The sequence below is a fragment of the Sander vitreus genome, chromosome 2, assembly GCF_031162955.1.
Source record: "Sander vitreus isolate 19-12246 chromosome 2, sanVit1, whole genome shotgun sequence".
NCBI classification, from domain to species: Eukaryota; Metazoa; Chordata; class Actinopteri; order Perciformes; family Percidae; genus Sander; species Sander vitreus.
The window spans coordinates 9,020,592-9,038,586 of record NC_135856.1 but is presented as its reverse complement, the minus strand read 5'-3'; the positions used below and the strand labels follow the sequence as shown (position 1 = coordinate 9,038,586).

The 17,995-nt window shown below is 40.4% G+C and overlaps 2 long non-coding RNA genes across 2 annotated transcripts; one reads left to right on the top strand and one right to left on the bottom strand.

Moving 5' to 3' along the window:
• The first annotated feature begins 6,230 nt into the window (after positions 1–6,230).
• Positions 6,231–9,602, top strand: LOC144534265 (uncharacterized). Its single transcript, XR_013503526.1, has 2 exons — positions 6,231–6,579; positions 8,753–9,602. It is a non-coding gene; the product is annotated as an uncharacterized LOC144534265 (long non-coding RNA).
• Positions 9,603–9,714: 112 nt separating this feature from the next.
• On the bottom strand, positions 9,715–11,040 carry LOC144534256 (uncharacterized). Its single transcript, XR_013503525.1, has 4 exons — positions 10,852–11,040; positions 10,216–10,330; positions 10,054–10,113; positions 9,715–9,971 (listed from the first exon to the last, which is right to left on the bottom strand). It is a non-coding gene; the product is annotated as an uncharacterized LOC144534256 (long non-coding RNA).
• Between the last annotated feature and the right edge of the window lie 6,955 nt (positions 11,041–17,995).

Sequence of the window (17,995 nt, the reverse complement as noted above, 5' to 3'; positions counted from 1 at the left end):
AGCATTTTCCTGCACCACTGGATGGCACTGCTCCCCCTCTCTCGTCTCTCACTTCACTACTCCCTCCCTCCCTCCCTCCCCTCCCTCTCTCTATTTCTCTCTCGCCCTTTCCCTGCGTCTCCGCATCTTGTGTCGGAGGAAGATTAATATCGCCAGAGAGCACAACGAGGATTACTAGATCGATATCGGAGACAATCTCTTTCTCCCATCTCTTTTACATGGTCTATTCCTCCATTTCCCTCTCCTCTCTGCCTCTGTCACTCACTTGCTCCCAGTGGTTAATTTGTGTTTTCATCCTCTGCCCTTCAAGTCACTCATTGCTTCTGGGCATATAAGGGAAAATGAGAGAGAAAGAAGGGGTGGAGGGTGGACAGATAAGACACGCATACCGAAATATTGGAAAGAAAAAGACAGATACATCTGTGAGACAAAGATGAGAGATTTAGTTTTCTTTCATACCACAGATACTATTGATTTACCATGACCTGCTTGCACACAGTTATAATATGCAAAGCTGTTTTCATTACACAGCACCAAACCAGCTAAACTGAGGCTCAGGGAGAAACAGCAACCCATTTCACACACGGACACAGATTTGTAGCTGAGTGGCTATGATAAAAAACACTGAGAGGTATTTTTGTGTCCTCTCAGACTGAGGCCTGAGGGGGGCTAGAGAGAGGAGAGGAGAGGTGGAAATAAACACAGGTACACAGATCCATACAGGTTTAAAATAAGTGGAACTGAGGTCACTTGTTTGTCCAGTTCCAGGGTGGTAAATGAAATCCTACTAAAAGAAGATAGTCAATAAACTCAGGTAAACACTTATAGATATAGCGGTGTGTATGAAGTGTGAATCTGTGTGTGTGTGTGTGTGTGTGTGTGTGTGTGTGTGTGTGTGTGTGTGTGTGTGTGTGTGTGTGTGTGTGTGTGTGTGTGTGAAAAGTGTGAATGTGTGTGTGTGTGTGTGTGTGAGTGAAGGAGGTGGAGAGGAACTCATCTTTTATGTATGAGTGTTTGTTTAGCTGCACTTGCAGCTGTGTGCCTGGGTTACTTCCCATCTCAGTCACACACAGCTGACTAATAAACCCTCTCACCACTTTGAACACACCACTGGACTCCAACTCCAATTAGAACTGTCTGAATGTCGCTATATTTACCATATATTATGTCCAAACAATCCATTCAGAAACATGACATTTGGTAAATGTATAAATAAATGTAAATAATGTATAAAAACATAAACCTTTTGGTTTGGTGTGGCACTGTTATTCGCATAAATGGACTTTCACTTGTTTGTTTGTGCAGGTTTTTTTTGCCAGTCAACAGAGAGAGAGAGAGAGAGAGAGAGAGAGAGAGAGAGAGAAATGTGTGTGTGGGTGTTTACTGGCCACCTCCTGGAACAGAGTTCTGCCTGGGACAGTGTGCCTCACAATCATCTGTTCCCGACCAAACACCCATTTCCTGTGTCCAACTGAGATCCAAGCTGGCCATACAAGCAAAAAAAAACACACACACACACACACACACACACACACACACACACGTCCCTTCCTCATTTCTCTATTGCATAATCAACCAAAGTTAAGTCTGCCAAAACGCATGGCGGTATCAACAAATGCAAATATCAAAAAGACTAATGTGAACATACACACACATGCCAACACATACACACAAATTAAACATGACTTTACAGATGTGTGTGTGTGTGTGTGTGTGTGTGTGTGTGTGTGTGTGTGTAAAAAAGCTCATTGATATGCATGAGTGAAGGCGTGTTATTGGTTCCTACGGGCTCGTTTGGGGCTAATTAGAGAGAGTAATGAGATAAGAGGAGTGGGAGAGGGAGGCGATGCTCTGATGGATGTGGGGAGGGGGATGGCATCTCAATGAAGAGAGACTGAGGGAGGGAGAGAGATCAAATTAGAGGATGAAAGAGAACAAGAAGGGAAGGTAGCGAGGATGAGGTAACACAGAGAATCAATAATGTGGGTTGAAAAGGAAACCTCGGCATCCTGGGGTAAACGTTCCCAGCAAGGTAGATCATCTTGACTCGGCTGCAGACATGTTTCTGCTCACTTAAACTTCACTGGAATGCATAATCACAATCAATTATTCATTCTCATGTCTGTCCCAAGTACTTAACAGTGAGAACCACAAGGTGAGCTCTTCTGTCAGGGTTAACTCCAGCAGACCAATAACCATAAAATGTAGGCTATGTGAAGAAAACATAAAAGGAATCAATTCAGGGGGAGCAGAGTGATGTTTTGTGGTATCTTAAAAGCAACATTACAAAGCCAAGAATAAAGGATAGTTTGTTTGAGAAAAAAAACTTTCGGAATATTCGTTATTTTTCTTGCAGAGAAAAATCACTCTAATATTTGTCAACTAAACATTAAGCCACAGCCAGCAGCTTAGTTTAAACTGAAACTGCCCCCGGCCAAGAAATAGTCTTACACATAACCCCCGGATAAACCAACAAACTGTCGTGGTCAGACTAAATGTGAAGCAATTTTTTTGGGTCAAAGTCAATGGAAATAGGCTACAGACACATTTCTGCTGGTTTTGAAAACATGTCAACTTGTGTGAAAAATGTATGCAAATCTGCTTCATAAACATACAGAGAGAAGAGGGGAAAGGTGATGGACAGGAGGAAAATAACAGAGCTTTTAAATAACAGAAAGAACTGTTTCTGTTGAGTTCAGTCGGAGGCTGAGCTGAACACAGACACACATGCACTACCACAGATGGACAATGTGTCTGTTGCTCAGTTGCTTAAAGCTAACAGCTACAGCTGCAGTTGATCCATTGGCTGTTTAGGGCGAATATTTGACATGGACAGCACAAACGATGCAACGGTCAAATTTGCGTGAATGAAGCGAGGAGAAAATTCCCTTTGCTTTCTGTCTGACCACTTACATTTCGGTTTTTGTGTGTAATAAATAAATTAGATATTACATGTTTATTAGTGAGCTTTGCGCATGCTGGTTGGTTGATTTCTTTTTAAATCTTTGGACAGAGCCAGGCTAGTTGTGTCCCTGTTCCCAGCTTTTATCATAAGCTAAGCTAACCTGCTGCAGGCTGTAGTGTCATGTTTAGTGGACAATGTCATCAAACTTTTAATCAAACTCTCGTCAAGAAAGCGAATAAGCATATTTCTCAAAACTCTTCCTTTAAAAACAAAAATCACTTCCAAATATCTTTAGTTGCAAAATTGAGATCTTGTATTCCTCATGTAGTTATTAATGCTGGCAGATTAGAAGATATTCACATGGAAACTTGTTCTGTGTTGCACAAACTACTGTGTCAATATTTCATGAAATGACAAAATCCTGAACTATTGAAAAAATTGTCAGACTTTAAATAACGTCATGAAAAAATGTATGCACTGCAGTCTGGAGCTGCTTCATATTAACTTGTGGTATCTGCAGGCTGAACATATTTGTATGTGAGACGCAATAATAAAACCATCATCATCAGTCATCGGAGCGGAGAATAGTGCTGTCTACATTAAGTTTAAGTTTCCCAAGTGATTCTGCAGTGCAGTCTGTGTGTGTTGTTTGTTTTATGTATGCAGACATTTACATCGTCATTTGGGTTTTAATGCTTTTAAAATATAAAGTTTGCTGATACAGCAGTTAAAGGGGAACTATGCAGTTTTTTTTTTTTTAGCTTAATTTACCTTAACTGAACAGCTTCGGAGTAATTGGAATGGTTATATAACTTTTTTCAGGTTGAATGGTGGCCGTCTCGCTTCCCCCTAGCGCCTGTGAGCGGAAAAACCACCCTTGCAACTTTCGGCCGGCGAGCCGCCAGCCTCAGCATCAGGAAGTATCGCGTGATATCAGGTCTCACGATGTAAAGAATTGCTTTAGGCACTCCACACATACACTCCCCCATCCAGGAACCGGCTAGCTATAAGAACAAGGTAGCGATGGAGTTTTGCACACTATCGTCACGGCTGAGCCGTCAAAAAAGAAGCAGAAAGCTAGGAAAGCATTGTCGGAGGAACAGAGAAAGAGGAAACGGCAGACTGACTGAGCGAGGACTTGTTTTCAGAATGGGGAGAACTGAGACAACCAGAAGCCTGCAAAAAAGTATCTTTGGGATAAACTCTGTTTAATCTTTGTATTTCTTGTTATTGTGACCTGAGGATGTTTGCTATTGTCTGTAAAGGTTTTTATTATGATCGCTGTCTGTTACGGGCTTACTCACTAGCTTACTACTTGTCTACCTCAGTGGAAATGGCTCTGTGTGTTCGCCGGCTTCTTTGAAAACAAATGCACATGACCAGAGAGAGAAGATGGGAGGGGGTAGAGTCGCCAACGAGCTTTTACGACAGTGTTGCCGAATATCTATTCCGAAGCTGTAGGGGGAGCTCTATAGAGAAACCTGCGAGCAAAAAGCTAGAAAACAGCGAATAAATTGCCAAAACTGCATAGCGCCCCTTTAACTATCATCGCAGCAAAAACGCCCCAATAAGGCATCATATAGACTGTTCAAGGTGACATGTTTTTTGACCGACTGATTGATTAGGTTAATTTCATTGTAACAGAATGGCACAACAAAATCTAATACTGAGAAAACCTTGACAAACTCAAATAATGGTTTGAGGGTTTGTGTTTATTGTAATATTTTATTTAACCCAGGCAGCTTCTACCTTTGTCACCATTACCTGAGTTCGAGTCCGAGTTGATTCACGAGTCCAGAGAATAGCAACTCAAGTCGGAATGAGTCCGAGTCCAGGACTCGAGTATTCCATCAGTGCCTATTACACATAAAAGTCGTCAGAAACTTCATCCAACTTCCATGTCCTATTTCATGAATCCTCGAGTCCAAGCCCAAAGTCATCAGTGTGTGAGTCCAAGTCGAGTCACGAGTCCATATAATAGCGACTTGAGTCCGAGTCCAAGACTTGAGTACTCCATCACTGAATGGAGACAATGACAAAGAGCCAGGCCATACAAAACAAACATCCTACTAGAAACTAATGGCACCTGTTGTAGATGTCCATTAGGGTTCCAAAGTTTTCTCAGTCAGACAGGTCCAGATAGTGAACCTGTCTAACAACTACGGAGCGGTGACCATCAAGAACAGCCTGAATACATGAGTTGTTAAACATAACAAATGATTGAAGTGACTGAAGGGCAAAGGGGCTCACTGAAGGGTTTAATGAGCATGAAAATTATGTGAATTATATGCTTTTGCTGCGTTCATGTTAAATCATTCAGACCGTAATTACGAGCAGTGAGTGGGGAAAGACATTCCTGGCAACATGGCTGCAAAGCTTCTATCGGTTTTAGTTACATCTATATTAAATTCTGTATTTACGCTGATAGGAGCTGTACACGGTTTATTTGTATCAGGTTTCACTTATCAAGGAACCGCTCCAAAAACAAAACACAGCAAAAGTTTAGTCTATTAAAATGATGCGGCTGCAGTGGGGTAACCCAAGTGTGAACGCTGCAGAGTTGGAATAACAGGTAATCAGAATCAGAATCAGAAAGGGTTTTATTGCCAAGTATGTTTTTTAACACATACAAGGAATTTGTTTTGGTGTTGTTGGTGCACGTCACACAACCTCTAGATGGAATATTAAACAATATAAGTATAAGACAGCACTCTCCACCATTATCACCAAAACATCTTTTAGAAGAACTGTGTTCATCTATCAAACTAGAGTTGAGAGACTCTATGAAAAGGCAACTTGTGATGGACTAACACCTTACTGAGACACATTATGTTAAATGGCAAATACACCACACTAACATAGCGCTTTTACCTGAAGCACTTCAGTTTTACTTTTAATTCACCCACAATAACAGTCACACACACACACACACACACACACACACACACACACACACACACACACACTGTTGACGACAAGTAGCCATGCAAGGCGCTGACCTGACCATAGGGAGCAATTTGGGGTTCAGCGTCTTGCTCAAAGACACTACAACTGACCCTTTGATTAGTGGACAACCACTTTTAATAACTAACTAATGTGATGAACCCTCCCACCATGTGGGTGTCTCTTTGGTATTTTCCCTGTCAGTTGTTTAGGAGGCAGGCTGAGTATGGAGTTATATTACTATATTTATTCAAGAGCGCATTACTTCAATTTGAGAGCATTTCTCAGTGATATTACGTTCAGATTTATTGCTCTCACACTCAAATAGTCACTGCTCGCGCTTGGATTTGCTCTGCTTGTGCTCAAACTTTCTGCTTGGACTCAGATATGTTGTTGTTTGGACAGATTTCCTGCTCTCAGCTTTGAACCTTCTCCTCGCACTCAGGCTGATTCTGCTCGCTTGCAAATTTTATGCTCTCGGATTTCTCCTGCGCGCTCGGATTTTTTTGTGTTATAACCCTGTTGAGGGTGCGTTCACTTTACGTTAGAACGTCTGTTGAGGGCGGCTGCTCTGTAACCAAGTTTATTTACCCCCGCGCCGTCCATTGCTTTATTATAAGTATATGTCAACAATGTGCACAGAATGGTCGACGCACTTTCACCTGCACCCGTCAGGAAACGGGAGAAAGCTTTGAAGTGGGACGTATGAAGTTATGTCCACAACTACGAGGGTGAGTAACATAACTTAAGCACCTAGCTAGCTAGCATATGGCGCTAGCATATAGCCTAGCTTGATGTCCATAACCAAATAGATTTTCTTTATTGTTTAGCTAGATTGAACGACATATGACGGACAGTATGTGTATATGTGATGACCCCACTTTGTATTTTTTCCTCGTTTGGTTAACCTTGTTCCTGGGGATTTGGCTAATTTCATGTTAGAGCCAGTAGTAAAAACTAAACTGTAATATAACTGAAAGAACACAAGAAACTGGATTGTTGGTGTCAGTTTCTGCTTCACTGTTGTGTGTTGTTCATCAGAATTTAGTCTTCATTCCACCGCGGTGAAGATAGTTTAATGTTTGACATTCGTCGGTTTTCGCGGATGTTACCTTCAATAGCTTCGTGTCAATACTTCGATTTCCCCCAGTTTCAGGGTATGTTGGAGAGCTTATTTAGACAGACGTTTCACACTTATTTTTTTAACTCAAAATCACCAAAAATAACGACACAGTTCAGAGCGCAAAGAACTGAATGTCTGTCCAACGCGCCCGTCACAATAGACGTACGTAGGGACCGTCGTAAAATTGCAACTCCACTCATTTTAATCTTTATTAACTTTTTTGTTTTACAACATAGACATCTCAAACCACTTCCATTATAGAGAGGGAGAGCCATTAAACATTTCACACTTGTGAATTAGTAAAAGTAAATAAAGATAAATAAAGATGTAGGCTATAGTTACCAATAACGATGGTAGTTACAACCATTTTCTGATTAATGAATATATTGACATCAAACCACCTGTAATAGGTGTCAGACATCCTCTTACAAATTTCACAGCTGTTATTTTGTGAAAAAGTCTTTATCAAATCCCGTAGCATCCTCATCAGTGACCTATTGTCTCTAAAATGCATATTTAAAGCTTTTCAATTCAATGGCTTGCTCATTTATGAATATATTGGCATCAAACCACCTGTAATATTTCTCAGACATCTTTATACAACTTTCACAGCTGTTAGTTTGTGTAAAAATACGTTGAAAATACCTTATCAATATCAGTGATCTGTTGGCTATCAAATGCATATTTAAAGGTTATAATTTTAATAGGTTTCTCTTTAATGAATATATTGACATCAAAACATATGTAACATGTCTCAGTTATCTCACAACTTTCACAGCTTTTAGTGGTTAGTACTGAGTAAATTCTGCATCATCTTCAGTGACCTATTGTGTAAAAAATGCACATTTAGAAGTTATCACTTCAATAGGTTTTTCATTCATGAATTTCCCATTCAGCCATACAAGTATGCAATGCATCATTAACAATCAATAATAGGTAGGAACTGGAACCGTCCAACCGAACCTCAACTTAACAGCCTTTGCCCCAGCCAACCTTTAAATATGCATTTTATATACAATAGGTCACTGATGAGGATGCTAAGGGATTTGCTAAAGACATTTTCACAAACTAACAGCTGTGAAAGTTGGGAGAGAATGTCTGAGACATATTACAGGATGTTTGATGTCAACATATTCATAAATGAGAAACCTATTAAGATGTTAACCTTTGTATATGCATTTAATAGCCAAAAGATCAGGGATATTGGTATTTTTTTCACAAACTAACAGCTGTGAAAGTTGGGAAAAGATGTCTGAGAAATATTAACATTCACTCCAAATGAGAAAGCCATTGATTGAAATAGTTGGTATTGCAATTTTACGACGGTCCCTAAATACGTCTTATTGTGACATGCGCGTTGGACAGACATTCAGTTCTTTGCGCTCTTAACTGCATCGTTATTTTTGGTGATTTTGAGTTAAAAATAACTGTGAAACGTCTGTCTATATTACCTCTCCAACATACCCTGGAACTGAGTAAAATTGAGGCTTTGACAAGGACCTATTGAAGGTAACATCGGTGAAAACCGATGAATGTCAAACATTAAACTAACTTCACCCCGGTCTTCATTCCTTCATATAACATTAGTCTGAAAATGAGGAATTCATATCAGTCTGTTTAAAAAGTTGTAACATTAAGTACAATTTCACCACTATAATAAAAACAGATCTAGAAATGATATGCTTCTTATTTGCTCCTTAAATAGCAGTTATTTGTTTAATAAATACAAAACAAACTGAACTGAAAAAACAAGTATTTTGTTTTACTTTCTTTTCATCCAGGTGGGGCTGAGTGGCTCGACCACTGTTGATCTGTGTGTGTCATATCACCAACCCATGATAGCTAGAATTCACCCTGCTGCTCCAGATCTACCTACTGTACGGCTGGCTACAGACTACAACCATCTGCTCCAGATCTACCTACTGTATGACTGGCTACAGACTACAACCATCTGCTCCAGATCTACCTACTGTATGACTGGCTACAGACTACAACCATCTGCTCCAGATCTACCTACTGTACGGCTGGCTACAGACTACATCCATCTGCTCCAGATCTACCTACTGTATGACTGGCTACAGACTACAACCATCTGCTCCAGATCTACCTACTGTACGGCTGGCTACAGACTACAACCATCTGCTCCAGATCTACCTACTGTATGACTGGCTACAGACTACAACCATCTGCAAGTTTTGTTTGTAGTGAACATCATCAACAGCTGCACTAAAAGTCTCTTGGGTTCATATAGGACTTGGTTGTTCTCCATACTGCATCATACACTATATTATTTTTTTGTTTTGTTATATTAGTACAGACAATAGTAAGAATCATTACTTAATCACAGTATATATTATATTAAAATTATTCTTAATTTGTGTTGCAATACCTAAATCATCCCTCTTGTGAACACTAGGCTTATCTTTATTCATAACCCTGCTCACAAACTCACCTGAACCTGGGTCATCTGTTTGCCAATATCAATGTTCCTGCTACAGTAAATCCTATAGGCAAATTGTACTGCTTCACCATAGTATGAACCATACACTTTTAAGGTTTTGTGTCAAATATTGTGCAATTTGTTATGAATTACTCATTGTTTTGACAAGGTAAATTAAAGCCATTTACCAAGTGTCAGCTCCGGTCAATTAAATTATTTTTTTTATAAATGTTATAGAAAATGAAAAACCAATTTGCCTTGATCAGGGTTTTAATTTGTTGCAAATATGAACATGGTTTTAATAATCTATCTTATTGCTCTGAAAAACTACAATGATTTAAGACATATCAGTGATACTTATCAACATTTATTGAATTGATTGAATATATTGGCAGACATTACAGGCACCTATTCATGTAAACAGAACAACAGTTCTCTCTTTTATCACTTGGATTATGCAGGTGATGGTGTAGAAACGTGTGAAGTCCTTGTAGATCTCTGGCACTTTGAGGACAGACAGATCCAGCAACTCTCCACTGTTGTCTTTGTATAGTGTGCTCCTATTAAAGACAAATTCATAGACATCAACACATAAGATATTAGGTGTCCATAGCTTTCTTTAACATTACTATCTTACCTTACCTTCTCTGATTTGGTTTTGTGGACATCAGTAATTTTCTCTCCCAGGCCTGGTTGTGCACCCTGTGAATTTAAGCAAGAAACAAATGATAAGTGTATGTAACATGATTTTACTATTACATTATTTTTTTTTTTTACAATTACATTATTATCAGACTTGCCAACCTTCTTGGTTTGTGCCACTGCTGCCTGTCCTCTGCACACAGGTGAGTAATGTACTGACTGGAACAACACTGGTCCATGCACTCAGTGCAGCTCAACAGGAATACTTCAGTCACACCTGGAAGAAGAGAAACAAACAAACAAAATACTTGTTCTTCTCTGCTCAGTTTGCTTTGTATTAATTAAAAAAAATAACCGATATTTAAGTTGCAAATAAAGCATATCATTTCTAGATCTGTTTTATTATAGTGGTTAAATTGTACTTAACAGACTGATATGAATTCCTCATTTTCAGACTGTTATATGAAGGAATGAAGACTAAATTCTGATGAACAACACACAACAGTGAAGCAGAAACTGACACAAACAATCCAGTTTCTTGTGTTCTTTCAGTTATATTACAGTTTAGTTTTTACTACTGGCTCTAACATGAAATTAGCCAAATCCCCAGGAACAAGGTTAACCAAACGAGGAAAAAATACAAAGTGGGGTCATCACATATACACATACTGTCCGTCATATGTCGTTCAATCTAGCTAAACAATAAAGAAAATCTATTTGTTTATGGACATCAAGCTAGGCTATATGCTAGCGCCATATGCTAGCTAGCTAGCTAGGTGCTTAAGTTATGTTACTCACCCTCGTAGTTGTGGACATAACTTCATACGTCCCACTTCAAAGCTTTCTCCCATTTCCTGACGGGTACAGGTGAAAGTGCGTCGACCATTCTGTGCACATTGTTGACATATACTTATAATAAAGCAATGGACGGCGTGGGGGTAAATAAACTTGGTTACAGAGCAGCCGCCCTCAACAGACGTTCTAACGTAAAGTGAACGCAGCCTCAACGGGGCAGGGATCATTTCATTGGTCAACACTACAGCTGACATTCTATTGGTTGTTGAATTTTGATAGGGTTATAACCTAGAACATTTGCAAGCGAACAGAATCAGCCTGAGTGCGAGGAGAAGGTTCAAAGCTGAGAGCAGGAAATCTGTCCAAACAACATATCTGAGTCCAAGCAGAAAGTTTGAGCACAAGCAGAGCAAATCCAAGTGTGAGCAGTGACTATTTGAGTGTGAGAGCAAGAAATCTGAACGTAATATCACTGAGAAACGCTCTCAAATTGAAGTAATGCGCTCTTGAATAAAGATAGTAATATAACTCCATAAGCTGACATATAAAAATATTTTGTCTCTGTATAACAGCGGTTAAACTAGAATCATTTAAACCAGATTTAAACCTTGCGTACCAATTTGTTACTTAACTGCTGCTACATTGCTGATTTACATCATGGCTACCACACACAATTCCCAAGTGCATCACAGCCCCTCAGGGCCAGGTGAGAGAGTTTCAACTTTTGCTGCACTGTTCCTGCACACAACATGGCCGACCGACTAAACATCGGCAGGAGTCGTCATTAGCGGTGTGGGTCGGATAACGACACCCACAGCTTCTCACAGAGGTCCCTGAAGAGATGATCCGGGTGACAATAAGTGACAACAGCAAGTCTAACAGGCTTGTGAGTGCATGTGTGACCGAGTAAGGGTTTACCATCGGTAGTGCAGCTTGATTCTAATTGGCTGTTTTCCCAATGCGCGCAATCTTCTATTAATAGAACGGCAGCCCGGGTGGAACCTGATGAACCTCTTTTCTCTCTCAGATCCCCACATCCTCTCTGCTCGTTTATACCCCCTCTTTTTTTTTACATTCAACGAAAGAGAGCATACTATCTGCAACCTCTCTGACCTCCTCCCACCCGTTTGTGTTTCCCTCCCAGGCTAGTCTTTCAGTCGGTGTCCTTTTTCAATACGCTGATCCCTCCATCATTATTTAAACATGATCATAGGCCATGTGTCTCTCCCTGCGCTCGGCTCTGCGTTTCAGCTGCGCTCTGTTCCCTCTCTCCTATATAAGGATTATATTTCTCAAATAAAGGTTCTACTCTCTTTTTTTCCTTCACTTCACCTTTCCTCATTCCATTTCCTTCTCTCTATCCCCCTCAGGTAGGCTCCTTTAACAGCAGTAAATTATTCATCAGGCTGATATCCGCTCAGGAGACCAAAGCCAGTGGATGGATGATGGACAGATAGAGATGAATAAATAAAAAGGTAAAAATGATAATCAGGCAGCGTTTTGTCAAAGGATGTGTGTATGTTTGTACGTGCACCGTGTGTGTGTGTGTGTGTGTGTGTGTGTGACTGCGTATCCCTGTGTGGAATTATGGTGGGTCTTACGGAGAATCACTTCCACGATGCAGAAAATCGGAGCCAATGATGGTGATAGATGGAGAGAAGGGAACCTTGCAGCAGGGACAGTGCCAACGCGACTGGGGCTTTGCCAAAGACAGCAGGGAGGTGGGCAAATCAAGAAGAGAGAGAGAGAGAGAGAGAGGCGCAAAGGGATGGAGGAAAATCAAATTAAATTCTCGAGGGAGTCCATACAGTCTGTCAGTGCAAAGTGACTCCAGCAGTATCCCCCCTTGTGTCAGAAAGCAGAGTTAAAATGTGTGCAAACTTGTTAGGCAACACGTCTGTCACAAACTGCAATACTACACATGGGCATGATTTACTGTGTGCAATAGGCTGCAATGAGAAAGAAGACAGCTTAAAGAAGAATTGTGTTCGTTAATTTTGTGATCAGATGTGCGCTGCATTTTGGGCCAATATGGTTGGTGTTGGACTACAAGGTATCAGGTGGACAGAAACACGATTCTAAATGAATGCTAATGTTGCTCCGTGTCAGCTGGATGTGTAGGAAACGGTTTGCTAACACTTTTGCTGCATCAATTCAAATGTGTAGTATGTAGGCCTATGTGTTTGGAAATGTAGAAATCAATATTCTAGTGGTGAATCATCTATTTGTGCACAATATAACAATACAAAACCATACAATATACAGTAAACCAGACTACAACCTGCAGTACTGCTATTCTTATATTTATTGATTAAGATCGAAACCTTCACATCTTTTTTTCAGGGCTGAGAGAGGGGCAATTTAGTAAAGCAGAAGACTGATGTTAGGGCTGCTTGGTGCACACGTTTGTTAAGCAACCCAGCTCCTTACAGTACGACCTTAATGCAAGAAAGAAAAAATTAAGGCATTTATATAAGCACTGTAATTATATGAGTGTTGCCTCGTTGTGGTTATAATCAACTAATTATTGTTGATGGAAAGGAAATGAGCAGGTGGAGCAGGTTCACATCTGTTCTCTCTCAGGGCTGTTCAGGAAAACACACGCTGAAGAAGAAGTCACCGAAGCAGGCTGAGGAAAACTGGGACTCTTCGTGATTGAACTTCACAGTTTATTGACAAATGAGATTGGATTCCCCCCCCCAGCCCCAGGTATACGGATGGATTACTAATGTGTCTGTATGAAGTTTTCATTAATTCATTTTTGGGTAAAATTAGAAGGAATAATTTCATCATTCATTTCATTAAATATCTTTAATTTAAAGGGGTGATAGAACACAAAACCGAGTTTACCTTGTCATAGTTGAATTACGATAGTTTGGAGGGTAAATAGCAGTGCCGCAAACAGTGGGTATGCGCTATATGGGGCCCCCCATAGGGGTGCAGCGCCATGGCGCCAAAGCGATGGTAAAAAAAAAAAAAAAGTAATTCTTTTTTTGGTATTTTCTATATGTAGATGCTGTTGTGCATTTCTAAATCATTTCTGCATTTCCTCAATGTTATTATATAATATTTTAGAGGACTAACAGGATAGAGTCGGTGCCCTGTCTCATAAGATTCCATCATAGAATGTTGACATAGAAGGGGGGGGGGCTGAGATGAGAACAATCGGAACACGGCAACAGCACGCGCAGCACTGCAGACAATTAACCACTGCGGGTCAACTACATAACGCCTAGTGTCTACGTTGGTAGGATTAACAGATACAATGCCTTCTCCTAAAGCTAAAAACCCCGTTCGCAACGGTGGAAGCCTAAGCCCGGTGCTCGGAAGCTCCAACAGCCGCTACGAGTTCATGTCGCTGACCAAGCCGTTGAACCGGTCCTCGCCGTCGCACACGCGCGTGTCTGGTGTGTGTGTGTGTGTGTGTGTGTGTGTGTGTGTGTGTGTGTGTGTGGTAGTAGTAAAGAGAGAGAATGGGAGAAGGAAGTTTGTGTGAGGTGGACTTGGTCACCACAGACCCAAATATTGTCAGCTGTTGCTACTGTCATTCATGTCTTTTCATGTGGCACATTATGTTTGGCACATTGTATGGGTCACTTCTTATATCGTAATACAATGTGTGATATATATGTGTATCAAGTGATGACTGATTAACAGTAATGTAAATGCTAAATACCATAATACCTGTTGATACTACAACAATGTAAAGTATAGGCTCTTAAACTTGCAGTTTTGCACATATCATGTAAGACTCGATTTCTCCATTTCTTTGCACAAAACTCTCCAGAAGGTGCCATTTACAGTTTTTCTTGATTGCTTTGATGCAGCAGTCAACTCAAACTCCACATTTTTCAAAACAGTTAACACACAGGCCGAAACAGTGGCACTCATGGTCTAAATGACACATTTTGTTTGCAAAAGGCTCTAACCATGCCAAAACATTTAAAATATGCAACAAAAGAAAATGTTACCTTCAAACAACACAACTTGCAAACAAGTGGATGAGCTCTTCCAATCAACCATTACACAGTGGACAACAAAATACTAAATACAGCAGTCAGTGTGAATCAGTGCACCATTGCTTGTCACTGTAGCCTATTACTCTACGTAGCTTTCATGCCAGCGACATTTGTTGACAATGTGCCTTCTTGCAAAGAATTGGATCCAGAATCAGAAATGCTTTGATGCAAATTTTATTGATTCCATTGATTCTTATTTTGAAACTGTGGCTGAAAACTGAAATACTGTAAATATTACACAAAATACATACAATAAAATCTATTAGAGTATAAGAAATTAAGAAAATAAAAATAAAATCTATTAGAGTAAAGTATAAACATCTATTACTGTAGAGTATAAGAAATAGCCACTATTGAAACTCAGTCTCTTCTGTCTTTGACCTCTTCCATCCATGTTGGCAAAGAACAACACAGACGCTGCACCTTTAAGGCCTGCAGACTGATTGCTAATTGAAGATTTGTGTGAAGGAGCGTCAAACAGGTGCTTCAGCGATTTCATACTGATGTAGATAGTTTCTAATAGTTAGGAACAGATGGTTTCTGTTTGGTTACCATAGCTAAAACGATGGCGTTTGGACTGCTTGAATGACATCCGTGTTAACTGCTCTGCAAAAGGGTGGGGAAAATGTGTCAATCCAATGAGAAAGGGTTAACATATTTGCAAGAAGTGTCTTCTGCTCTGCTGAGACAGTGATGATGAAAACCGAGTGGATCCCAGTTTCTCAATCAAGAAAAACTGTAATGGTTTATTTTTCAAATTTTTTTTTTCCGGGGGAGAATACCCCCGGACTCCCCTAGGGAGAGCCTCCCCCCCCACATAACAAATTCCAATTTAACCCCTGGTGAGAGGCAACAGGTAGGATTTAAAGTGTGACGTCTTGGAGGCTTGCAAATATTCATGCTAACAGACTAGCTAGCGTTTGCTAACACTGGGGATGTAGCAGCCAAATGGCGGTTTACAGCTAGCTTAGAATCTGCAAAACCAAGGTTGCTGAGCTGAAAACTGGTAAATATAAGGTAGCATGTACAATAAATGACAAGAATCTGGAAAACCTAACTAATGCAATAATACTGTTTTACCATGACCATAGATTTGCTACCAAAGTTGGAGGCTTGCAAATATCCATGTCAACAGACTATTTGCTAATTTAATGTAAACCAATGTATCTGATAGCTACATTTAGATTTTGGTTAAACCCTATGGTACCAATCCCATGCATGACATATCTCAATTTTATTAAGGTCAAATAACAACTGGTAAATATAAGGTAGCAGCACAATAAATGACAAGAAGAAAAATAAATAAATAAAAATAAAAAAAATTATATATTTAAAATACAAAACGTGAATGTAATTTCAACAGCAGCACAACCTTACTGCATAATAGTCTTATCTGACATCGCTAGGCTGATTTAAGAATTGAGTTCATTTCATTCAGGTGTGAGGATGGTGGATCAGGAAAGACAGGGGAAGGCAACAGGTAGGTCTAACATTAGGTGGAAGTGTAGGGGGAGCCACTTGATACATATACTTGATACTTGAACAGATTAATTTCTTAATATTATTAATATGGAAAAACTAATGAAAAATCTATTATATAATGTTTGTTTGACAATATGTCTAAGTGGAGAAGAACACAGGCAAGGAGTGAATGAGACAGACATGAGGTCGGCGATGGCATCAGGTAGAGATGAGACCAGTGATGACATCACGTAGGACTTCTGTTAGTTAGACCACACAAAACTAAATGTCTAGTATGGTTTGAAGTTCTGTTGACCAACCTATTCACTGTGTCCTTTTTGGGGGAAAAATAGTGCAGACAGAGATGGTAAGCCAGTCACCACACTTTTTTTTTGCCAATTGTCACAATTAGGTTTCAAAATTGTTGCTGCATACCCCTCTGACACTGGGTAGTTGCGCCCCTGGTAAATAGGACATACATAGAACCTCAAAGTCCCATTGACACCTCTTGCAAATCTCACAATTTGAAACTGCCTCTGAAAACGGGCAAATCTCGACAAAGCCAGTAGTTGACGTCAACTCAGGTGGCTGTACCTTATTTGGCTCTAGTCTGTACCTTTGTCACGCCCCAAAATGTACATACAAACCACTGGTCTGAGACCAGCTGGTGTTCTGAATGTTGGTTGTGCAGATCTTAGACACTTTATACATTGTTCGTCTGCTAGTTCATTACTAAATTCACTTCTGAGACTTTTTTATGCGAGAAATCAACTATGTAGAGCTCAAATGTGGGCTGTTTTACGAAAATTGATGGCTAATTGCAAATTTGGTTCGACTGTGTCGGAGTTCAGAAGCTCCACAGTCTGACGTGACAGCCGGCGGGTGCCTGCCTGGGTCGCTGGCAGGCCGCCCGGGCTGTCCACCTTCACAGACCCCGCTGTGAGCTGGCTGGAGCTCTATCAGGAGACTCGCGGACAATTATTTATTTTATTATTTATTTCCCCTTTCGTTTGTTTAAATATCTCAACACACATAACCAGTGGTTTTTCGAAGTTCTAATGCTCCACAAGAGATTGCGGGCGTAACAAGCTGACTCGCTGTCTGATAAGTGCTGCTGTATGAGGAGAAAGCAGAGAGGGGACGGGCTGCTCCTCAGTCACAGAACAGAAGAGAGAGGAGACTGTTTTGGCGGGTACAAGAGAGAAATACCTTTGCGTGCTCGCCGGACAATACTGATAAATAGATTTGTCGCTTTTTGAAAAAAAAGTCGCTAAGGGGGTCTGGAAAGTCGCTAAATCTAGCAACAAAGTCGTTAAGTTGGCAACACTGGAGCCTCTGCAGCTTCGCTCAGCTCGTTGTAAAGAGGGGTGGGCTGTGTGTGTGTGTGTGTGTGTGTGTGTGTGTGTGTGTGTGTGTGTGTGTGTGTGTCGCTCGTTGTAAACCAACCAATCAGCGCGCAGCTCATCTAAATATTCATGAGCATACCATATAAGGGAGAAAACCTCTCGTTTCAATCCAGGGCTATTTCACAGGGTTGCATTAGGGCGCATAGAACAGCACCCGGACCATTTTCAGCCCAACCAATGTTACATACCCTATTTGGAGAACTTAAGGAACAGTGTGAAATACCCTATATAATCATTCTATCACCCCTGAGGTAGAGAGAA